We start from the raw sequence: 25664 nt of genomic DNA, 5'->3' as shown, positions 1-25664 counted from the left end.
AATAACTGATCATAGCCTTGTTGAGAAGTAGAGAGAGATAAAGATCTCTTCCAGCATACTGTACCATTATTGGCTAGCATTTACTGAGGGTCTATCTGTGGCAGCCACTATTCTACCGGCTTAGTGCGTGTCAACTCATCTCACTGTAAGGCCTTCTTGGGCACAAAAGTTACAGAGTATGAAAGCTTCAAAGGACTTTAGGGATCATTTTTTCCATGTTCTTCAGTTGCACAAGAGAAAACCAAGGCCCAGTGAACAGGAGTAACTTGCTAAGAACACACAGCAAATGAATGACAGAGTTGGGATCAGAACCAAGTTGCCCTGGCTCCCACTTCAGTGCTCTGTCCATTAAGTGCTGCCCAACATTAAAGGTTGGGAGTGGTTGGGAGTACCCTCGAAACTGAACCCATGTGGAACTTCTGGATTAGAGCTGGGGTCCTTACTCCATTCCAAAGAATTGGATACAGTAAATATTCATCAATGCCTATTTCAGTAGTTCAGAATTAGCGACAATTTTGCCTGGGCTAGGCTGAAATTGGCTTTAGAATTTTTTAAGAGAAAAATGTTTATTGACAGTGACAAAAACAAAATAAAGAAAATGTAACCCTCTGCTGAGATCATTTTCTGTTAGCTACTCCCACACTTGTAACATGGTGGTTGGGAGTGACTGATCCACCCAGAATGGGAAGACTGTCACATTTCTTCCTCACAATGACTTTGAGGCAGTGTCTATTATTCTCATTTGACCCATGAGGAAACTAAGCCTCAGAACAGATAATTAACATCTTCAAGGTCACTCAGCTGATAAGTGGGATTTGAAGGCACGTGTTTCTGATGACCATGCTCAAGCTCTGTCCAGTGAATAACATCAATAAGGCAGTTAACAGTAATTGAGGCCTTTCTGGGTTACAGGTGCTGTTCCAAGCTCTTTTTTTTTTTTTTTTTTTTGATACAGAGTCTTGCTCTGTTGTTTAGGCTGAAGTGCAGTGGCAAGATCTTGGCTCATTGCAACCTCCCCCTCCCAGGTTCAAGCAATTCTCCTGTCTCCTGAGTAGCTGGCATTACAGGTGTCCACCACCATGCCTGGCTAATTTTTGTATTTTTAGTAGAGACAGGGTTTCACCATGCTGGCCAGACTGGTCTCGAACTCCTGACCTCAGGTGATCTGCCTGCCTCAGCCTCCCAAAGTGATGGGATTACAGCCACCTCGCCTAGCCTTGTTCCAAGCTCTTTACAACAATCCTCTCATTCCCTCCTTACAGCTCAATCAATTAAAAATGGAAACATAATTTTGGAAAGTATGGCCATCTCATTTAAAGAAACAAATTGCGAGCACTTTAGAAATGTTCATCCATCCACATAAAAATGTTTTACCAATAGTTTCCTTCACAAAGCCTCGTTAGGTCTAAGGTAAGTTACCAAACATGTGAGAGACTCTGGAAAAGGCAGTGGGTTAAGAGCAGGGACTTGGCAGTTTCTCCTGTTTATTGGCCAGGTGGCCTCAGGCAAGTTATTAATAATCTCTCTGGTCTCAGTTTTCTTACCTATATATCAGTGATAATAATAATAGTCCCTCACACAACTGTCCAGATAATTAAGTCCCTATAAATGTCCTTATGCTTGCAAAGCTCTCAGTGCAACTCCTGACACATGTTAAACTACTTAATAACATTGGCTATTGCCAGGTGCTGTGGCTCGCCCCTGTAATCCCAGCACTTTGGGAGGCCGAGGTGGGTGGATCACGAGGTCAGGAGTTCAAGAACAGCCTGGCCAACATGGTAAAACCCCACCTGTACTAAAAATACAAAAATTAGTTGGGCATGGTGGCAGTTGCCTGTAATACCAGCTTCTCGGGAGGCTAAGACAGGAGAATCTCTTGAAACTGGGAGGTGGAGGTTGCAGTGAGACGAGATTGTGCCACTGCAATCTAGCCTGGGTGATAGAGCAAGACTCCGTCTCAACAACAACAGCAAAATAGTATTGTCTATTATTATCATGTTATCGTTAAGAGTAAGAAGACGTCAATGCTTTTTAGGATATTCTGTAATTTATGCTTTTCAGCAATCTAAACCAGACCCCTAGTTAACATGTATTCATGGAATTTGTTACCAAAAAAAATCTTTATTTATTTTTTACGAAAAGTATTTTTTAAAACAGATGGAGGCCGGCGTGGTGGCTCACACCTGTAATCCCAGCACTTTGGGAGGCCAAAGTGGGCGGATCACCTGAGGTAGGGAGTTTGAGACCAGCCTGACTAACATGGAGAAAACTCATCTCTACTAAAAATACAAAATTAGCTGGGCGTTGTGGCACATGCCTGTAATCCCAGCTACTTGGGAGGCTGAGGCAGTAAAATCGCTTTAACCCAGGAGGCGGAGGTCGTCATGAGCCAAGATCGTGCTATTACACTCCAGCCTGGGCAACAAGGGCGAAACTCCATCTCACAAAACAAAAAAAAGATGGGCAGTTGAGGCTTAGAGAGGTTAAGTGATTAGCTTATGGTCACAGCTTACAGTAGTAGAGTTCAATATTGAACCCGTATCTGGGTTCATAGACTTTCTACCACACTTCATTGTTTTTAGAGAAAATCATAAGTGATTGCCAAAGCTCAGTTTTCTCCTGTGAGCTTGATTTCTGTTTTTTTTTTTTTTTCTTGATTTCAGTTTCCCTCTTTAAGGAAGAAAGGAAAGTATTTTCCTGGATACCAGATATGCTGAGTTGGGACCCGAGCTAAAGAAAGAGGTGAGGAAACCTGCAGAGAACCCCAACATGCTCCTCATCTTTGAATCCCAGTGAACCTTTCCACTGTGTGTGTGTGTGTATACGTATATCTGTGTATAAGTGGTGATGGGACAGGGGGTTGGTGGTAGGATGGTGGGATTGCTGAGTGGGAATAGGCAGTGGGAATGTCAGGAGTATTTTTCTTTTTGTTGTCTTTCGAGACAGGATCTCACTCTGTTGCCCAGGCTGGAATGCAGTTGCTGATCACCTGCAGCCTCCTGAGCGGCTACGACTACAGGTGTGCGCCACCATGCTGGACTAATTTTTAATTTTTTTGTATAGATTGGATCTTGCTATGTTGCCCAGGCTGGTCTCAAACTCCTGGCTTCAAGCAAGCCTCCTCCTTGGCCTCCCAAAGTGCTGGGATTGTAGGCATGAACCACTGCACCCAGCATGGGAGTATTTTTCTTCCCTTTCGGAGATTCCAATGAATTGTGAGGAGCATAGGAGGGAGGATAATCGAATTTTTACTTCATTTCTGCCATTCATTTTCTCTTGTGCAAAATCAAGGTTTGGGCTTGATGGGCTATCTTCAAGTTTTTCTCTGGTTCTAATGTACTGATTCCATAAGCAAATTAGAGAGGTCATGTAAACAGTATGGTGCCTGGTACAGGGTGGGTGTTCAATGAATGGCAACTATCATTATTATTCACCCAGCTCTTTATGTTCCTGAAAACCTGGAACTCCTTCCTGTCTGACCCACTGCAGTGGTGGAGGGGATCAGGGGAGGTAATGCTCATGGATGTACTTAGGAGACATAAGGTGGGCACAACCATCATGAAGCCATCTCTGCTCTCCCCGTCCCTTCAGTGTGCATGGTCCATGCCACTCAGTCATTCCTCACCCACTCTACAGATTTTACTGAGAATTGCTGTGAGCTGGGCACCGTTCTAGGCACTGCAGGCACCATGGCTAGTAAAACAGGCAAAGACCTGCCATCTAGAGCTTGTTTGAGTATGGAGTAGAGGGTCAGGGAGAAGGGAGATAAACAATAAACAAGTAAATTTACACTCTTTTATTCCGAATCGTCTTTTCACTGGTCTTAACTCCATGAGCATCGCGACAGCGTCCTATGTGTTTTCTATTTGTTTATTTGTGTTCTCTACCTGCTTTCCAATAAATGTCTTAGACATGCTGCTAAATCAATGCTGATTAAGTCCTATTAACTTCTTACAGCATCTTGATTAAATGGTCTCTCTAGAGTCAGACTTCTAGGTTCAAAATCCAGCTCTGTGATTAATTTTTAATAAAAATTGTGTATTTTTAATAAACACATTTACAACATGTTTTGATATACATATACGTAGTGAAATGATTACTGCAGTTAAACACATTAATATATCTGTCCCCTCACACAGTTACTGCTGTTTTGTGTGTGTGGTAAGAATACCTGAAATCTCTTCTCTTAGAAATTTTCCAGTATTCAGTACAATATTGTTAACTATACAATAGTCCTCCCTTATCTGTGGTTTTGCTTACTGTGGTTTCAGTTACTCTTGGTCAACCATGGTCAGAAAATATTAAATGGAAAATTCCAGAAATTAACATTTACACTTTTATTACAGTATGTTGTTATAATTGTTCTATTTTGTTATTGTTGTTATTCTCTTACAGTGCTTAATTTATAAAGTTAATCATAGGTAGTATAGGAAAAAACACGTAATCTAATAGTATATAACAGGTACTATCCATGGTTTCAGGCATCCATTGGGGGTCTTGGAACATATCTCCCTCAGATAAAGGGGAACTGCCATAGTCCTCATGCTATATATTAGATTCTACATAATCGCAACTTGTCCTTTGACCAGAATCTCCCAATTTCTCTTACAGCCCCACCACTGGTAGCCAAAGTTCTACTCTTTGCTTCCATGTATTTGGCCTTTTTAGATTCCACATGTAAGTGAGATCATATAGTATTTTCCTTTCTGTGTTTGCCTTGCTATTATTAACGATGACTTTGAGTAAGTTGCTTACTTCTCTGGGCCTAAATTTCTTCATCTGCAAAGTATGATATTGGACCTAACCTGCTTGGGACAATGGAGCCATTTAAAAGTCTGATGAGGGCTGGGTGTGGTGGCTTACGCCTGTAATCCCAGCACTTTGGGAGGCTGAGGTGGGTGGATCACCTGAGATCGGGAATTCGAGACCATCCTGGCCAATATGGTGAACCCCATCTCTACTAAAAATACAAAAATTAGTGGGCATGGTGGTGCACCTGTAGTCCCAGCTACTTGGTGGGGAGACATGTGGATTGCTTGAACCCAGGAGGCAAAGGTGGCAGTGAGCCAAGATTGAGCCACATTACACTTCAGCCTGGGTGACAGAGTGAGACCCTGTCTCAAAAAAAAAAAGGGGGGGTGCTGGGTGCCGTGGCTCACACCTATAATTCCAGCACTTTCAGAGGCTGAGGCAGGAGGATCACTTGAGGTCAGGAGTTCGAGACCAGCCTGCCCAACATGGTGAAACTCCATCTCTACTAAAACTACAAAAAAAAATTAGCTGGCCATGGTGGTGCATGCCTGTAGTCTCAGTTCCTTGGGAAGCTGAGGCAGGAGAATCACTTGAACTCAGGAGGCAGAGGTTGTAGTGAGCAAAGATTGCACCACTGTACTCCAGGCTAAGCCACACAGCGAGACTTGGTCTCAAAAAAAAATCAGATGAGAATATGAGGGTGATCTGCCTGAAATATCTGTCACCCCATTGATCACCAGGGTTGGTCTGTTACCAACCGTGGTTTCTTGGGTTTTCAATGCAATAGAAATTGACATGAGGTCAAAAGAGTTTTCTGAGACAAGACTCCACTGGAGCTTTTGCCTGGACATAAGGGAGGCAGCACAAGGAGAATTCTCTGACTGACTCCGTGCAGAGCTGGTAGGGCTTTTTTTTTATTAGGCAAAGCATGAGAATTGACATCAGGGGTAGGGTATGCAGGCTGGGCTGGGCAAAGCATGTGAAGGGTAGGGTATGCAGGTTAGCATTATCTGGTCATAATGGCTATCTTGAGTAATGGACTACCTGGTAGTCTGGCTGAGGCAACAAGTCTGTAAATCAGTTGTTCAGCATTCCTTCCTGAGGTGGAATACTCCACAACCTTGGCTTGATATTTGGATTTTCTAAGGCCAGTTCCTGGAATTTGTTAAGTAAAAGGCATGCTTAAACATGGCATCAGTGAGGTAATGGTGCGGGGTTTGTGATCAGTGGGAATGTGTGAAAGACAGCTCTAGTGCAGGTGAGCTGCCGCCAAGCCCCACTCCTAGCACCTCAGTTTGGCTGATCTAGCTGGCTAGACCTGTGTACCCTTCTCCCTTTACTGTTCCATGTGCGTCCCTCCTGAAGCTGTACACTTGGTTTAACCACCCAACGTGTTCTTCTTGCCCACTGCCCAGATAGAACAAGTTTATCAAGACACAGGAATTGCAATAGAGAAAGAGTTTGATACAAATAGAGCCAGCTAAACAGGAGACAGGGGTTTTATTACTCAAGTCAGCCTCCCTGAAAATTTGGAAGCTAGGGTTTTTGAAAGGTAGTTTGGCGGGCAGGGGGCTAGGGAAGCGGGAATGCTGATTGGTTGGGTCGGGGATGAAATCATAGGGAGTTGAAGCTGTCCTCTTGCACTGAGTTGGTTCCTGGGTGGGGGCCAGAAGACCAGATGAGCCAGTTTACCGGTCTGGGTGGTGCCAGCTGATCCATCAGAATGCAGGGTCTGAAAAATACCTCAAACACCAATCTTAGGTTTTACAATAATAATATTATCTACAGGAGCAATTGGAGAGGTTAGTGGTCTCAAAGCCTCTGGCTGCATGACTTCTGAGCTGTAATTTCTAATCTTGTGGCCAATCTAGTGGGTTTGTGTCAGGGAGGGGCTGTTATCATCTTTGTTTCAAAGTTAAACCATAAACTAAATTTCTCCCAAATTGAATGCTCCCTCCCTATGCCCAGGAATGAACAAAGGCAGCTGGGAGGTTAGAAGCAAGATGGAATCGGTTAGGTCAGATTTCTTTCACTGTCATAATTTTCTCACTGCTATAACATTTGCAAAGGCAGTTTCAGAAGAGGACAACCTTCCCCAAGATAGGAGGACTGTTCTTTGGTCAAGGGTATACAAGTAGCTGCGCTCCCCTGCTAGAACCTCCAAACAAGCTCTCAAGGTCCATTTGGAAGAGAACAGCTTTCCCCAATAGAGGACTGTTCTTGGTCAAGGGTATACAAGTAGCTGCGCTCCCCCGCTAGAACCTCCAAACAAGCTCTCAAGGTCCATTTGGAAGAGAACAGCCTTCCCCAATAGAGGACTGTTCTTGGTCAAGGGTATACAAGTAGCTGCGCTCCCCCGCTAGAACCTCCAAACAAGCTCTCAAGGTCCATTTGGAAGAGAACAGCCTTCCCCAATAGAGGACTGTTCTTGGTCAAGGGTATACAAGTAGCTGCGCTCCCCCGCTAGAACCTCCAAACAAGCTCTCAAGGTCCATTTGGAAGAGAACAGCCTTCCCCAATAGAGGACTGTTCTTGGTCAAGGGTATACAAGTAGCTGCGCTCCCCCGCTAGAACCTCCAAACAAGCTCTCAAGGTCCATTTGGAAAAGAACAGCCTTCCCCAATAGAGGACTGTTCTTGGTCAAGGGTATACAAGTAGCTGCGCTCCCCTGCTAGAACCTCCAAACAAGCTCTCAAGGTCCATTTGTAGGCGAATGTCATCAAGCTTCCAAGACTCCAGACACATCCAAATGAGGTGTTGCGTGTGGCAGTCTGCCTTTCTTAAAGAAAAAAAAAGAATCTCATGAAAGCTGTGAATAATTCCACCAATCGGCAGAGACCTACCCAGACAGACACATGTAATTTTGCATGTAAGTTCATAGACCCTGCAGGCTCATTGATGGGCCTCTTGATCCACAGGTCTGCTTCCTATCAGCTTTTATGCCTCTGGCACCCCTTTTCCCAGCATAATCCTCACTAAAGCCAGGCCTGTATCCCCTCAAGCCTAGTGTAGCTGCTCTCCTCCCCTCCCTCCCTGGCACAATCTTCCTTTTTTTCCCCCCCATCATTCACTCTTTCCAAAGCTAAGCTGGCTGCTGGCCAAGTTTCATAATATGACATTAGGAAACCAAATGCTGGTAGAGAAAATGAAACCTAATTCTATCTGGATTCCAAAGCGGTCATCAGGCATGGAGTTCCCCTCATGACTTCAGACTGTTGGGGGCAGCTCTTGAGTGTTCAGCTGCTCTTAAAAACATGCCTAAAGCAGTGAAATTCCCCCCATCCTCTAGAAATCTGGGCTCCCAACAGAAGCCTAAGGCAAAGTCATTTCCTCATGGACCTTAATTTTCCCAATCTGCAAATTGGAGACTTACTGGTCGTTCCTGTCCTTCTCTGCCCCTGTTTGCAAGTCTACATATTTCCCACCTGAGACTGGAAGTTATCTCACTCTGTTTCTGAAGGACCCTGTATGGGGTAGGTGCTCCATTGGTGCCAGAGGCAATAGGGTGCAAGCTGAGACCTCGTAGCAGGCTCAGGAGACTTCCCAGGAGGAGACAGAATTTGAACCCCATCCAAGACTCTACAATATCCTGCCCTTGATTTTTGGTCCAGCTCTGGTTTGTTCCCTCCCTTCCCCTCCCCTCCCCTCCCCTCCCCTGTCACCTTATATCTCACTTTAATGCACATTGCACTATGTCAGTGTACTAACTTTGACAACGGCTCTCATAATTTCAACCGCATTCACATCAAGGGTTGCAGCTTGGTTCCCCCTCACTCTTCTCACCTTCACCACACAGGACATTGGCTGGGCACAGCCACTTGTTTATTGCAGATGGAGACCACATGCAGTGTATTTGTTGATCAGAGCATCGCTCACCTGCCTCTGGTTACTGGAGGAGCCTATCACAAGATGTCTTGGGGGTGGGGTAGCCATGGGAGCAAGGCCCACGGAGAAGCATCAGTTCTTCCAAAATGGCTGGGTGTCAGATGACTTCAGACTGTCCTCCTCCTACTGATACCTTGGGGTCTCTTTTTGTTGTTGTTTTCCTCTGCATATTTGCTGATGGCTGGTGGCTTCCCCTCTACTGGTATACACCTCCTCATGAAGTACACTTCAGGAACTCTTACTGCTGGAGCACTGCTATCCCCTGCACACCCCACCCCTGCCCTCGGCCCCAGTACCTCCAGCCCCCAGGAGAAAGCCTGGTAAAGCAGGACAAGCTTGGGGTTGAAATCAGACAGCACATACTTTCTGTATGTCGTTTTTCGTTTGTTTGATTTTTCTTTAGAGACAGGGTCTCACTCTGTTGCCCAGGCTGGAAGGCAGTAGCTGATCATTGCTTACTGTAACCTCAAACTCTTGTGCTCAAGCAATCTCCTTGCCTCAGCCTCCTGAGTAGCTGGGACTACAGGTGCACGCCACCATGCCTGGCTATTTTTTTAAAAATGTTTTCTATTGAATGTGGCTTTTGTGGCAGATTTTTTTTTTTCCTAAAGAAGGGATCTGACTGTGTTGCATAGGCTGGTCTCAAACTCCTAGCCCTAAGTGGTCCTCTCGCCTTGGCCTCCCAAAGTGCTAGGATTACAGGTGTGAGCTACCTCACCCAACCCTTTCTGTATGTCTTTTTCTTTTTGAGATGGAGTCTCACTCTGTTGCCCAGGCTGGAGTGCAGTGGCACAATCTTGGCTCACTGCAACCTCTGCCTCCCGGGTTCAAGTGATTTCTGGCTAATTTTTGTATTTTTAGTGGAGACGGTGTTTCACCTTGTTGGCCAGGCTCGTCTTGAACTCCTGATCTCAAATGATCCACCTGCCTTGGCCTCTCAAAGTGCTAGGATTACAGGTGTGAGCCACCGCATCTGGCACTTTTCTGTATGCCTTTGAACAAATTATTAACTATTTTTCACCTTGGTTTCCTTTCTGGAAACGGAGCTGAGAATACCTAACTTCAAGGATACTTCAAAAGATTAAATGAGGCAATCAGTAAATTGCCCAATACTATTTCTGGCACAAAGTAGATACTTGGAAAACAATTCCTTTCCTTTCTTTCCCCAAATGTCAAGGTGCCAGCATTTCTTCCCTCAATGGCTTCCCCTCCCAATAGAGGTGTTCCTCGCATCTGAGAGTTAGGAGGCATGGCGGTGGGAGAGGGGAAGCTGGTGATTTTCTGTGAGCTGTCAGGCACTGTGCTAGACACTATGCACATTATTTCACTTATTAGGAAGAAACACAGAAAATGTTAGTGACTCAGACCTGCCCTGAGCTCTCCTGCCCTCAATGCAGTGGGCTTCAGGCACTCAGCCCCATGCTCTGTCCTTCACTGGATTTCTGTCTCTCAGAGCCTGGCCAAGGAGCGGGATGTGGTCCTTCCTTCTCCCTTCCTGGCTGTCTTGTCAGGCCAGCACACATACCCCTTTTCAAAGAGTTTCACACACAGGCTTAGAAAGGAAGTGACAAAGCTTCAGAATCTTACAGGATGATGTGGTTGTAGTCTGGATGCTGCCCTTTCTTGAGCTCATCCTGGGAAGCCCCTTGGCATCTTGCCTATTACTTCCATTCTCAGGGAAGGGGGTCCCAGTTCCCTGCTTCCCCACTAGGCTGCTTCCCCTTCTTTCTAATGTTCAGGTTAGAATATTAGGGTCCTTAGAACCTTCCAAGCATTCATTGCATTTTTGAGGCTCTCCAGCTTGCATGAAAAAGTCCCCTTGGGGAATTTCCTCAAACTGGGGTTTGGAAATTCTACACCACAGTCATTCCTTTTAGTGTCAGCTTTGGGTGGTAAAAAGAGCAAGGAACTGGGAATTGAGAGACCTAAGCTCTAGTGCTATTGCAGCTCCAAACCCATTTGTTAGATTTTGGTGAACCACTTGCCCTTTGTAGGTCCAGGTTTCTTCATCGGTGAAATGAAGCTCTGACAATGTTATTTATTTCCTTCTCAGTTAAAAGATAGAAAAGTATAGGCAGGGTGCGGTGACTCACACCTATAATTTCAGCACTTTGGGAGAGTGAGTTGGGTGGATCACTTGAGGTTAGGAGGTCGAGACCAGTCTGGCCAATGTGGTGAAACCCTGTCTATATTAAAAATACAAAAAATTAGCCAGACATGGTGGCGGGTGCCTATAATTCCAGCTACTCAGGAGGCTGGGGCAGGAGTATCGCTTGAACCTGGGAGGCAGAGGTTGCAGTGAATGGAGATCACACCATAGCACTCCAGCCTGGGCGACAAGAGTGAAACTCTGTCTCAAAAAAAAAAAAAAACAAAAAAAAACAAAGGGAAAAAGAGAGATAGAAAAGTAAAGAATTTCTAGTATACTAGAGTGAGATTTGGAGGTAAGTGTCCTGTTTAACCCCTAAAATTAGTTCACATTACTCCTCCTATGGGTAAGGCTGAAAGGTTATGATCCCTTCTTTCCCTCTTATCCATCAAAGGCCCAGGACTCACTTTACCACTTAGCTCATGAAATTCTTCTGTGAGTAGCACTGCACTCCTCCATTTACCCACTCATTCCTTCACTCCTTCCTGTCCAGCACATGTCTATTCATCTATTCCTTCACAGGCCGGGCACGGTGGCTCATGCCTGTAATCCTAGCACTTTGGGAGGCCAAGGTGGGTGGATTGCCTAAGGTCAGGAGTTCGAGACCAATCTGGCCAACATGGTGAAACGCTGTCTTTAAGAAAAAACAAACAAACAAACAACAACAAAAAACCTCTCAGCTATTCCTTCACATCTGCATCTTATGTCTGTTAAAATCCTTTGTTCATAGTCAGGCACAGTGACTCATGCCTGTAATCCCAGCACTTTGGGAGGCTGAGGTGGGAGGATTGCTTCAGCCCAGAAGGTCAAAACCAGCCTGGGCAACATAGGGAGACTCTGTCTCTACAAAAAATTTAAAAATTAGCTGGGCATGGTGGCATGCACCTGTGGCCCCAGCTACTCAGGAGGCTAAGGTAGAAGGATCACTTGGACCCAGGAGGTTGAAACTCCCCATGAATGAGCCATGATCACACCATTGTACTCTAGCCTGGGTGACAGAGCAAGACCCTGTCTCAGGAAAAAAAAAAAATTCTTTGTTTATAAGTGGAGAAAACTTTGTGGACTGGGAGTGTGGAAAAAAATACTCAACATGCATTTTTCCTGTTCTCTTACACGATAACAACACACAAGATTTCTGTGACCGAATATCTAGGGGTTTCTTCCCACACAAGTAAGCAATCGGTTCTGCAGTGGACACCAGCCGGGTGTCTGCCAGTTAATTCAATTCGACACCGGTCCACCTGGAAATAGCCTCAGAAACCACAGGTTGAGGAATCAGTTCCACAGAACTGCTCCCTCCTTCTTACCAGTCATGAGTCTGGGCTTCCAGAATGTCTGACCAACCAGCTTCAAGTTGGGGTTACCATGATCCACCCTCTTTGGGTTTGATTAATTTGCTGGAGGAGCTCTCAGAACTCAGGGAAACACTTACATTTAAACAGCCAGATGAAAAGATACACAAGGCAAGATCTGGAAGAGCTTCTGTTCCTCTGGAGTTGGGGGGTACCACTCGCCCAGCACGTGGATGAGTTCTCCTTCACCTTCCTCTCAGCCGCGACGTGTTCTGCTCTCTGGAAGCTCTCTGAACCTTGTTTTCTTGAGCCTTTTATAAAGTTCATTGGATATGCATGGAAAACCATGTCGAAATGTAATTGGGCAAAAAGGATATGATTTTATACTAATAGAGTGAGGCAGGAACCCAGCAGGGCCTGTCTGCTCAGATTTTTTTTTCGGCATTCCTTCCTCCAGGGTATGGGGCAGGGCCCTCTCTGGAATGAGGGTCTTATGACCCACAATCAGATTAGAGTCCTGCCTTGGGCAGGCGAAAGGAAGGCAGGAGAGATCAGAGAGAGAGAAATTCTGCTTCCTGAAGCCTGCTTCTAAGGCCTAAAGTGCCCCAACATTAGAAGACTGTAAGGGCAATGAGTTATAAGCCAGGAACTGTGGATGAAAACCTATGTACATTAATTTTATATATATACACACACAGACTTATAATTATATCACACTAACTTAATCAGGAAAGTAATGTATTGGGGGTAATGTTGAGTAGCTCATAGAATGGGTAGGACATTGGAGAACTTGGCTTGGAAAAATGACAAGTGAGAAACCAGAAACACTCTGGGTGTGTGGGCAGCAGGAACAACTTGGCAGTGCCTTCAGGGTGCCACTGTTGATATAAATGTACTCCAGCTAATTTTCCTATCCTCATCGCACTCTACTAAGGATTCACAGTCCTAGGAGAGGGAGTATGACCAGCCAAGCTTGTGTCATTTGCATGCTTCTTGGCTGGGAGAATAAAGTCCCTGATATGTTATACCACTGAGACCGTATACCCTGGAAGGAAGAAGTAATTACATAAAATGATATCAAGATGATATTTTGAAGGGGGAATGGATGCTATTGGAAAAACAAAACAAAACAAAACAAGTGAACCAATACTCAACCCACCAGTCACCCACCCACCCATTCATCCATCCATTTATCTGTTCACCTGTTGATTCATCCTCTCATACATATATCATCCATTCTCTTAGCCAATCAGGCAACACACCTTTGTTGAGTACTCATCATGTTCCAGAGGCCATGCCAGGCACTTAGATACAGTAGAAGGACACCACAAGAGTCCTTCAGAAACATCCCAAGAGTATCCTCACAAAGGACACATCTATGAAGCTGAAAGATACAGAGAAAGGAATGCATATATGTCCATGTACTGGAGGGTTCAAAACAACATTGCTAGTTACATGGTGACTCATTCTGGATGTGGGCAGGTAACAGCTGGTTTTTGTGAACATCTTATACTGCCAGGATATTGCTTAACATGAGGCAGAAGAACATGGGGCCAGGATTAAGCACCAGAAAACCTGGGTCTTCCTCTGGTCTCTGCTTCTCTAGAAAAGACATACTTTTTTTTCCCTTATCTGTTCAAGAAGAAGAATGAATATAAGATTCCTGTTTTGTCTAATTCCGAGAACTGCTGTGGAGGTGAAGTGAGTTAATGGATGAGAAGGGCATTTTCCAATACAGAGAAAGATAATTAGTTCACCCTGGTTACTTCTGTTTCCTGAGTGGCTGATAACACTGTGGCTCATGTGCTACTTTGACTTCTTTCACGGTCTCACTGCCCCCTATCCGGTGGTAGCTGTGCAGAGGATCTGTTGAGAGTTTCACTTCCTTAGGCTGGTCGATGAATGTCCAGGGTCATCACTGCTACCCACCTCAGAGAAGTGGATGCTGAAGGTCCTATGGGTCCCAAGGAGGCTGAAAATAGTAGCTGTGTGACTGTGAATGTGTGGGCTTATGGTGGTTTCTTATATGTGGGAATGAAGTAACCATGGGAAGCTCTGAATCATGTGGTGGCCCCAACTACTTTCCGCTCACAATAGGAAGGAGCAGGGTTCTCCGACTTGTAGCCAACCCAACACAGGATACCACAGCTTGAGGTCAGAAGGTGAGGCATATACTGTCTGGAGGAATTAGCCCTGGATCTATAGCATTCCAGGCCACAACACTGAGTAAGGCAAGTCAGCTCTCTGAGGCTCAGTTTTCTCATCTGTGAAATGGGTAGCTTACCTGTAGGGAACAACTCGTTGGTGACTTCTTTACTTGTCCTAGGATGAATTTCTGGGCCAGGCATAGGCCTGCCTGTCTACTTCTCAGCTAGTCTCTTCCGGTTTTTTACTCATATAAAAAAAACACTCCCAGCTGGGCGTGGTGGCTCACGCCCGTAATCCCAGCACTTTGGAAGGCCGAGGCAGGTGGATCACTTGAGGCCAGGAGTTCCAGACCAACCTGGCCAACATGGCAAAACCCCATCTCTACTAAAAATACAAAAAATTAGCTGGGCATGGTGCCTTTTATTATTGATGGGGTATACATTGCTACGTTCTCTATAAAGTTTGAAAAAATTTTAAAGTACATACTGTATTTAATAAGCATTAGTAATCCGACTTCTAGTAGTTTATCTTACAGATGTACTCACATATGTACAACTTGATCTATACAAGATATTCATGGTTTGTAATCCTGAATATTGAAGTTTATCAATAAAGGACTAATAAAATAATTCTGGCACTTCCATATAACGGAATGTCAGGCTGCTACTAAAAAAAAAAAAATGAGGTAATCTCCGCCTGGGCACAGACTTTGGGGGGCTGAGTTGGGTGGATCACTTAAGGTCAGGAGTTCAAGAGCAGCCTGGACAACATGGCAAAACTCTGTCACTACTAAAAATACAAAAATTAACCCGGCCTGGTGGTGCATGCCTGTAATAGCAGCTATTTGGGAAGTAGAGGCAGGAGAATCACTTGAACCCGGGAGGTGGAGGTTGCAGTGAGCCAAGATCATGCCACTGCACTACAGCCTGGGCGACAGAGTGAGACTCCGTCTAAAAAAAAAGAGAGAGAAAATCTCCATACTTGCAGAAATTGAATGATCTCTAAGACACACTAAGTGAAAGAAACAAGGAGGATAGAATGGCTTATATAATATGCTACAGTGTGTGTGTGTGTTTAAAAAGAAGAGAAAGACTCGTCTATATAAATGCTTTTGGAGGCTGCATAAGAAACTGACAACATTCCCTTTCTTGTTAGGAAGGGTAATGGGAGGGAGGCCTGGAGGAGAGCTAGGAGGGAGACCTCCTTTTCTTGTATACCACTTTGTATCTTTAGAATTTTGTATCATGTGCATATTTGATCTATTTCTAAGAAGTATTGGAGGGAGAATTCCCATGGAGCTTCAGCCCCAGTCTTAGAGCTTGTTTTACCCCTCAGGCCAGTGAGAGATATAGGTCTTCTCAGCAGAGGTTGAGGTGCATGACTCACCCAGTGGCTCATTCCTGCCCCAGGCCCCTCACCCCACCCTTTACCGCATCAGGGAAGTAGGCTTTTAGAATCATATTTTGACACCAAAAACGACCGTACGTGCCTTCCCCCCCAAAAAAGAAGAGTGATATTTCATCTCCAGGGAAGGAGTGATAGACATTATCTCCTCTGACAGAGGGTGTTTTTTAGTGGAAACAGCATAGCCCTTGGAGTTGTACAAACTTTGGTTCAAACTCCAGCCTCTGCTGCTTATGCTGTAAAAGCTCAAGAAACTGTTTTGCTCTTGCTGGACTGTTTCCTTCATCTATAAAATGGGCTGACTTTCCACTGAACCCACGTGACTGGGAAAGACCAGATGAAGTCATTGTATATGATGCTTGGCACATAGTAGGTGCTGAGTAAATGGAAGCAGCTGTGCTTACAGTCACTGAGATCAGCTCAGCCTACTGGAGCCCTTTATCACAAAGGAAGGAGGAAACAGTAGTAGTTGGAATTGGACTCAGTTCAGCAAACACTGGTGGCCCTCTGGGGGCTTGGCCCCTTGCCCAGTAGATATAAAAGGGCACGATGCCTCCCTGCCAGGGATGCACATTGATCAGAAGGGTCTGGGAGAGCCTCAAGTTTGCAGCTGCCTCTCTGTAGCTCTGAGGTCTAGAAACAGTGTGGTCAGCCCCAAGGGGACTGTTTCCAGGGCAGACTCAGCATTGGTGTTTGCAGTGGGGACTCTTGTCAGGGAACAGGCTGAGCTGGGAGGGAGTGAGAATCCTGGAGGTTTCTCCATGAGGATGGTGTGTTGGACCAGTAGGGACCTTGGGAACAAGCTTCCCTGGTGTCAAGGGCTCCTGTGTCCTGGCCTGTCCTCTCCACAGAGGCCCCTGCAGTACAGAAGCAATTTCTGCTACATGGGAATTGGTTCTGAACATGGGGTTTGCCTCTCAGCTGCAGACACATATCTCTTTTTCCCCTGATGGGCAGTGGCAGAGAGCACGGGCATTTAGAGTAAGGCAGACCTGGGTCTGAGTTCTTACTTGGCTGTTGATTCGCTCAGTGGCCGTGTTCTAACTTTGCTAAGCCTTGGTTTCTTTGTAAAATGGATGTAATAATATTACCTACTGCTTCGTGTGAGGATTCAAAAAAATACCCCATTACAAAATGTTTGGAGGCATTACAAAACTGTTTTAATAAAGCTGCCTAACATTGAGCTGGCAGATCTAAAGTAACGGCAAAAAAATTCTTCCTAGGAAGGGAATTACTCATAAGATTAGGGAAAAAAGTGCCTTAATGGGCATGTTTGATTATAAAAAGGAAAACCCTTCCATCACATCCTTCCCTTACCTCATATTGCCTAGAGAGGGCTAAATCTTTCTGCATAAGCAACAGGATTGGAAGTCATTCATGGTCAGGCTGAGAGATGGGGCAAGGACATGGGGTGGTGAGGGAGAAGAGGGGAGATGTGCGGGACTCTAGAACACAGTGGCCAGATCCTGGGAATAAAATCAGGCCAGGGAGAGATTAATTTTTCTGTTAGGAAATGGCCAGTGCTTTTTTAAGGCAGAGATTTTTTTCTTTGAGACAGAGTCTCGCTCTGTCACCCAGGCTGGAGTGCAGTGGTGCATTCTTGGCTCACCGCAACCTCAGCCTCCCGGGTTCAAGTGATTCTCATACCTCAGCCTCCCGAGTAGCTGGGACTACAGGCACCCACCACCACGCCCAGCTAATTTTTGTATTTTTAGTAGAGATGGGGTTTCACCATGTTGGCCAGGTTGGTCTCGAACTCCTGACCTCAAGTGATCTGTCCACCTCGGCCTCCCAAAGTGCTGGGATTACAGGCATGAGCCACCGTGCCTGGCCTAAGGCAGGGATTTTTATGGCTGGTATCCAATTTTGAGTTCTCACCTGAATTATTCTGTGCTACATTCAATACCTATCTTATGTGCAAATCTCCAGTAAACATCTGTTGCATCCAATAGCCTTACATCATGGTTGTTTTGGGCGAAAGAAATGAGGCCCCTGACCCTGGTGGGGCGAAGCAGCATGTGAAGAAATGGAGAATCCTGTGGTAGCTGGGAGTATCTGAGATGGAGAATGGGAATGACTTTTTGGACATTCTGGTAAGGTTTCGGATGCCCATATAGCAGAGGCTGCCAAATGGGTACTTTAAAAAAGATGGAGGACATCCTGAGGCTCAGAGCAGTGAGAACTGATTGGGCCCAGGCAGCAAGTGGGTTCTGGCCTCACCAAGAGAACCGACCACAAGGTCCGCCAGCTGTAGCACTGTAGCATCAGGAGGGTCCCAGGGCAAGGTGAGATGAGCCATATGTCAACAGGTCAGCCGGAGTCAACAGAATGAGAACTACACCCCACCCCCAACCAGGGCCATGAGGCCCTGCATCCTGAAGCCACCTTGGGAGCTAAGAAACAGTCCTGACCAAGAGTTTGAACTTCACACTGGCTATGAATATTTACCTGAAGTGAAGCTGCTTCATTTCAGAGGAGCCCATTTTCCTTAATTACCCTGTTTAAGTGTTTCTTCCACCATTGGTGAGAATGGGTGCACCAGTGTCAGCCCAATTACTGAAAAATAGACAGCAACTTTTTTCTGTAAGTCCAAGTTGTAACATGTATATTTTTGACACTGCTACATGATGAATGATGAAGAATTACCCCCAAGATCATACATACACACAGTCCTCCAGCCATAAAACCTCCCTCTCATGTTGCAGACACACAGGCTGCTTTCTAGCCCCATCGCTGTAGGCTCTCTAACCACCTGTTTCTCTCTTCAGAATCTTGTTAGTGCTGCTAAACGCCTCTCTTTTATGTCCTGCAGCTGCTTTTTGATTGCTCCAACCCCTTAAGCAGGCTTAATTTCTCCTCAGGGACCAGCCGGGATATACTCAGAAACTAGGACATGAAATTGTTTTGTTAAAAAAAAAAAAAAAGAAAAAGAAAAAAGAAAGAAAAGAAATTGAAAACGTACAGACAACTACTCAGACGACTTCTGAGTCACAGTGAGGCAGGGCAGGACCCAGACAGACTGGGTTCAGGTTGCCTGGATTTTCTCTTTACTGTCTCATAGAACTCAGCCTTTCCCCTTTCTGTGAAATGAAAGATAGTGTTAGCTAATGTGTCCCTCGAGCCTTGTTGGGAAGATTAAATGGAATGACATGAAGAATTGAACAGTATCTGGCGCATTGTAAACTTTTTCTCTCATCCTCTATACTTTTGCTCTCTTTTTCTTTCTCCATCTCTTCCACTTTCTCCATCAGTGACAAGGTGAATGATAGTACCATTAAGAATCCCCACTGTGGCTGGGTGTGGTGGCTCACACCTGTAATCCCAGCACTTTGGGAGGCCAAGGCGGGTGGATCACTTGAGGTCAGGAGTTCGAGACCAGCCTGGCCAACGTGGTGAAACCCCGTCTCTACTAAAAATACAAGAGTTAGCTGGGTGTGGTGGCAGGCACCTGTAATCCCAGCTACTCGGGAGCTCGGGAGGCTGAGGCAGGAGAATTGCTTGAACCTGGGAGGTGGAGGTTGCATTGAGCCAAGATCACGCCACTGTACTCCAGCCTGGGAGACAGAGCAAGACTCAGCCTCAAAAAAAAAAAAAAAAAAAAAAGGAATGCAAGGAAATAGGAACTCTGAGGAAATAGGAACTTTCACTGTGAGGAAATAGGAACTTTCCAGCTGGGAGGGAAGTCTGGCCCATAGAAATAGGAGTTGTCATAACCCCACATTTGGGCAGCCACACCAAAGCAGTGTACTTTCTACCTCCCTTATCTCCTGTTCTTTACAAAGCAGCTCCACCACTTACTAGTTGTCTGGTCAGCTGGTTGACTTTTCCAAGCCTGTTTTCTTATTGGAGATATGAGGATGATGCAATATACGACACAATGTGGCTATGATTAGGAATTGGCATAAAATATGTAACACGGTACTTGGGATATACTCCCTAAATGTGGCTGTTTAAGCTAAAATGATGAAGCTCAACTGGTCAGGCCAACAACCTAGGAGTTGACTTTTTTTTCTTTCACACCTTTCTTAGGTTGGGCTCCTCCAGAAGCCAAACCTGAGATAAATATTTGAGTGCAAGTATTTTTTTTTCTTTTTTTTTTTTTTTGAGACAGAGTCTCACTCTGTTACCCAGGCTGGAGTACAGTGGTGTGATCTCAGCTCACTATAACCTCCGTCTCCTGGGTTCAAGTGAATCTCATGCCTCAGGCCTTCTGAGTAGCTGGGATTAGAGGCATCTGCCACCATGCCCAGATAATTTTTGAATTTTTAGTGGAGATGGGGTTTCACTATGTTGGCCAGGCTGGTCTTGAACCCCTGGCCTCAGGTGATCCACCCACCTTGGCCTCCCAAAGTGCTGGGATTACAGGCGTGGGCCACTGTGCCTAGCTGAGTGCAAGTAGTTTACTGAGAGGTGATCTCAGGAAGATCTACAAGGGAAATGGAGAAATGAGGTATACTCTATCTTATTTTAGCCTCACATTGACTCTCTCAAGATAGATATTGTTATTATTCTTTATATTATATAGATGAGTTAAGTGGTGGTTTTAAAACATGGCCACGATTCTATGAGGTCTGTCCCATTAAGTGGTGGAAAGTATGCCCTCTGTTCTTGGGTCTTTGCAACATTCTCAATAGAGTGATCAGAATGACTCTCAAAGCTAGATAGAAAAGGTTGCACAGATGCTTGCTATTCTTTTTGAAATATTCACTCTGGAAGCCTTTGAAGTGTAGCTACCCTGAGGCTGCCATGTGGAGAGAGAAAGAGAGAGAATTAATATCTGGCCGTAACTACCTGAGAGACCCCACACCAGAACCTCCCAGCCAACTCTTTCCTGAATTCCTAAGCCACAAAAATTATGAGAGATAAGAAACGGTTATTGTTTTAAGCTATAAAGTTCTGGGGTGATTTTTTGTTTGTTTTTTGTTTTTTTTGAGACGGAGTCTGACTCTATTGCCCAGGCTGGAGTGCAGTGGCACAATCTTGGCTCACTGCAAACTCTGCCACCCGGCTTCAAGCAATTCTCCTGCCTCAGCCTCCTGAGTAGCTGGGATTACAGGTGCCTGCCACCATGCCTAGCTATTTTTTGTATTTTTAGTAGAGACAGGGTTTCACCATCTTGGCCAGGCTGATCTTGAACTTCTAACCTTGTGATCTGCCTGCCTCAGCCTCCCAAAGTGCTGGGATTACAGGTGTGAGCCACCACGTCTGGCCTCTGGGGTGATTTTCTATACAGAAGTTGATTACTGGAACATGATTTTGATGGGGTACGAAGCACCTTGGGATACTGAGTATTTTAAGCTGAAAGAAACTGAGAAGACTACAGAAACAGGGAGGTCACTCTCTAACTTCGTCTTGCTTTTCTCCCTTGAAGCAGGCCATAAAATAATTCTGACCTTGAGCGTGGTGGCTCAAACCTGTAATCCCAGCACTTTGGGAGGCCAAGACAGGCGGATCACCTGAGGTCGGGAGTTCAAAACCAGCCTGACCAACATGGAGAAACCCTGTCTCTACTTAAAATACAAAATTAGCCAGGCATGGTGGTGGGCACCTGTAGTCAGCTTCTTGGGAGGCTGAGGTGGGAAAATTGCTTGAACCCAGGAGGCGGAGGTTGCAGTGAGCCGGGATCGTGCCACTGCACTCCAGCCTGGGCAAAAAGAGTGAAACTCTGTCTCAAAAAAAAAAAAGAATTCTGACCTACTTCCTCTGAAAGTAGGTCATAAGATCCTCATTCCAGAGGGGTCCTCCCCAACCCTGGAGGCCAAGAAGAATCTGAGCAAACAGACCTTGGTAAGTCTTCCCCTCCCTCAGTTTATTACCATTAGATTATACCCTTTTGTCTTCTAATCATACTTCTACATGACTTTACATCAAAGTAGTTTTGCTTGAGTATTTGGGTTTTCATTTCTGAGGTTCCCTGTTTTATGTAAAACTTACCATAAATAATAAGTATGCTTTCTCTTGTTAATTTGTCTTTCGTTATACGGGCCTCAGACATGAAACTTGTGATGGGTGAGAAAAAGATACTACTTTTTCTCCCCTACAATTTGTGCCCAGATTTTTCTGACTGCAGAAATCTACTTCAATAACTCCTTATTTATTATTTTTATGTTTCGTGGCTGGGCCTCGCTTTGTAGCCCAGGCTGGAGTACAGTGGCACAATCATAGCTCACTGTAGCCTCAAGCTCCTGGGCCTGAGTGGTCCTCCCACCTCAACTTCCTGAGTAGTTGGGACTACAGGCACGTGACACCATACTGGGCTAATTTTTGTATTTTTTATAAAGACAGGGTTTCATCATGTTGTCCAGACTGGTCTCAAACTCCTGGGCTCAAACCATCTGCTCACCTCAGCTTTCCAAAGTACTGGGATTACAGGTGTGAGTTACAGGTCATGCCTGGCCAGTAACTCTTTATTTCATAAAAAATAAAATATAGACTCCTTTGTATGGCATTCAAAAGTCTTAACAATTTGGCTCCAGACTACTTTTCAACCCAAACCCCAGCCATCGCAGCCTGTGAATTCATTGTGAAACAATAGAGGTGAGCAAAAAAGCATGAGCTTTGAAGAGAGTGTGGTATTGTAGAGGAGAGAAAGTAGTATCTTTTCCTCACCCATTGTTTCATGGATGACACCCCTATAACAAAAGACAGGTTAACAAGAATAAAGTGTAACAAATTTATTTCATTTTTGAAATCAAAGTCTTGCATGACACTGGAACCTTCAGAAATGACACAAACTGCTGTTGTTTTATGCTTAGGTTTCTTAGATGAAGAATGGGCTGTAAACCAAAAATAAAATTCCAAGCCCTTGACCATCTGAATGGACCCCTCTTTTCGGCCAAGGGCATTCCGAAGTTAACCTGAAAATCGAGTTCAGGTCATGATGGGAAGGGAGAGTCAGACATGCCTCATTACCATTAACATCAAAAAGATCTTAAGACTGATAGAACAGACTCTTTAAATCTGATAAGAAACATTTACAATCTACTGTGTCTGAGGCCTGCTGCTGGGAGCCTTCATCTGCATGATAAAATCTTGTTTTCCACAACCCCTTATTATAATACAGACATTCCTTTCTAATGATTTCAGGTTTTTAGATAATAACTCAACCAATTGCCAATCAGATAATCTTTGAATCCACCTATCTGCCCTTGCTTCCAATTGTCCCTACTCTCTGGACTGAACCAATGTACATCTCACATGTATTGATTGACATCTTATGTCTCCCCAAAATGTCTAATACCGAGTTGTAGCCTGACTCCCTTGGGCATGTGTTGTCAGGACTTCCCAAGGACCTTCCAAGGCCATGTCATTAACTTTGGCAAAATAAACTGCTAAACTGACTGAGACTTCTCTCAGATAATTTTTGGTTTACAGAGTTGTCATGTAGAAGTATAATTGCACAAAAAAGAGGTATTACCTAATGGTAATAAACTGGTGGGGGCACTTAGCAAGGTTCATTTGTTCAGATTCTTCTTGGCCTCTGGGAATAGGGTAGGACCCCTCTTGAATGAGGCCTAGGTAGGGAGCAGAACCCCTCCAATGACCTACTTTCAGGGAAGGTAGTTCAGAGAGTTCTTTCATGACCATGCTTTAGGAGAGAAATAAGACAATCAGAGACAGAGAAGGTCAGAGAGATCTTCCTCCTTCTGTGGTTTTTCTCATTTTCCTTCAGCTTAAAATACTCAATATGCCAAGGTACCATATTTTAGGATAGTGTTTCCTGTACCTCATCTCTCATCAGTTATTTATTGTTTAGATGGGATCAGTCTCTGTTACCCAGGCTAGAGTGCAGTGGTATGATCTCAGCTCACTGCATTCTCTGCCTCCCAGGCTCAAGTCATCGTCCCACTTCAGCCTCCTGAGTAGCTGGGGCCACAGGTACATGCCGCTCTGCCTGGCTAACTTTTGTGTTTTGTAGAGACAGGGTCTCCACTTTGTTGCCCAGGCTGGTCTCAAACTCCTGAGCTCAAGAGATCCACCCACCTTGGTCTCCCAGTGTCGGGATTACAGGCATGAGCCACCATATACAGCTGTAGGTTTTCCCTCTTATGATGTATGTGACCCTGGACAAGTCACTCTACCTCTTTGAGCCTTGGTTTTCTCATTCATACTATACCTCTTTCCAGGATTCATATATGTAGGGTGTTTAGGGCAGGAAAAAAGGCATTGAAAATGGGGAATTAAGGATTACTGTATTGAAGAAGATAACTCCTTCCTTCCCTCCCTCCTTCCTTCCTTCCCTCCCTCCCTCCTTCCTTTCTTCCTTCCTTCCTTCCCTTTCTCTCTTTTTTCTTTTTTCTTCCTTTTGTGATAGGGTCTCACTTGCTCTGTTGCCCAGGCTGGAGTACAGTGGTGTGATCAATAACCACCTGATGGGTTCTTCCTGATTGCAGCACAAAGAAAGACCACAGCATTGCAACAAAGAAAGGGTTTAATAGACACAAGCCTGGCTACACCACATGGGAGGTGGAATTAGTACTCAAATCAATCTCATCCAAGGCTCGTGGGGTAGGGGTTTTTCAAAGGCAGTTTAGGGGAAGAAGTGGGAGTGGGTAGGCTTTCTGCTGACTTTGTTGGGGCAGAGATGAAATCATAAGAGGTCTAAGCTGTCCTCCTGTGTCCTGAATCACTTCTCAGTGGGGCCACAGGACTCGTCCCTGGGGGTCAGCAGGTCCAGGTGGAGCCATGAGTGTCAGACATGCAAAAAGCCTGAAAAGGTATCTCAAAAGGCTAATCTACAATAGTGGTGTTATCTGCAGGAATGGCTGGCAATCCATGTCTACATCTTAGCAGAATTCAGCTTCCTCTGTTCCCCAGGCCTGATGGCCTTTACATTCGCTTTTTTTTTTTTTTTTTGAGACAGGGTCTTGCTATGTTGCCCAGGCTGGAGTGCAGTGGTTATTCACAGGTGTGATCCCATTACTAATCAGCTTGGGAGTTTTGACCTGCTCAGTTTCCATCCTGGGCCGTTCACCCCTCCTTAGGCAACCTGGTGGTCCCCTGCTTTCGGGGGGGTCACCATATTGATGCAGAACTTAGTGCAGACACCCACCCAATTGCATAGTGCACTACAGCCCAGAACTCCTGGGCTCAATCGATCCGCCCACCTCAGCCTCCTGAGTAGCTGGGACTACAGGCACGCGCCACCGTGCCCGGCTACATTAGCTTTATAAAGGCATTTGAGTTTTGGGGAAGGGCTATTATCATTTAAATTATAACCTAAATGTCTTCCAAAGTTAGCTAGAGACCCAAAGTCCAGGAATGATTAAGGCAGCTTTAAAGCTTGGGAGTGGGCTAGATCAGATCTCTTTCATTGTCATTATTTCCTCACTGATGAAAGTTTTGCAAAGGTGGTTTCAACCATAGCTCACTTTAGCCTCGAAATGAGGCTATGTCTGCATTTTCCCAAAATAATCCTTATGCCAAAGAGAGGCATATTTGGGGTGCAATATTCTGGTTTCCTACTCATATTTTGTGATGGTGTGCCCTGAACCTCATATATACATATAATTTCTCAACAACTACAATGTAGGGACTACGTTACAGATAGAGGAAAATGAAGCTAAGAATGTAATGAATTTGCCCAGTGCCACATTTTGTGTTAAAATGGATTATTGTTCTAATTCTTCACTCCCTTCGAACTCCTGGGCTCAAGGAATCCTCTTGCCTCAGTGTCATATTTTGTTTATATTGTAGGAGAGGAAAAAATAATTTTTCCTCGACTTTTTCTAAGTTCTTAGTTGGATATACTCTTGTAAGAAAAGATGGGTTAACAAGAGAAAAACTGAAGTTTAATAAAATGCATATCTAATATATATATGGGAGATACCCAGGGAATGAGTAATTCTCAAGAGTAAATTTATAAGATGTGATTTAAACATCATCTTCTACAGAAACAAAGAGGGATGTGAGGAAGGGCCAATTATGAGATGGCCAGGAAAAATATTGTAAAACAATTCCTTCTTCACTCGTGAGTTTCTAGTGATTTAGAGTCATTCTTCTTTTCCTGGTACAGAAAGAGAGAGCAAGAGAGC

At 44.9% G+C, this 25664-nt stretch overlaps 1 protein-coding gene across 1 annotated transcript in view; it reads left to right on the top strand.

The window, feature by feature from the left end:
* Positions 1-25664, top strand: part of LOC105712514 (uncharacterized) — a 182124-nt gene that overhangs the window by 1408 nt on the left and 155052 nt on the right. Inside the window, exons 3-4 of the mRNA XM_012445584.2 lie at positions 1263-1410; positions 2664-2742. The gene's annotated coding sequence lies outside the window, so the exon portion shown is untranslated. The remainder of the gene's footprint in view (positions 1-1262; positions 1411-2663; positions 2743-25664) is intronic.

Source organism: Aotus nancymaae, unplaced genomic scaffold (genome assembly GCF_030222135.1).
Source record: "Aotus nancymaae isolate 86718 unplaced genomic scaffold, 86718_ANA_hifiasm-v0.15.2.pri h1tg000018l, whole genome shotgun sequence".
In the NCBI taxonomy this organism is placed as follows: domain Eukaryota; kingdom Metazoa; phylum Chordata; class Mammalia; order Primates; family Aotidae; genus Aotus; species Aotus nancymaae.
Note: the sequence above shows the minus strand (reverse complement) of the source record. Positions and strands in the feature narration are given on the sequence as shown.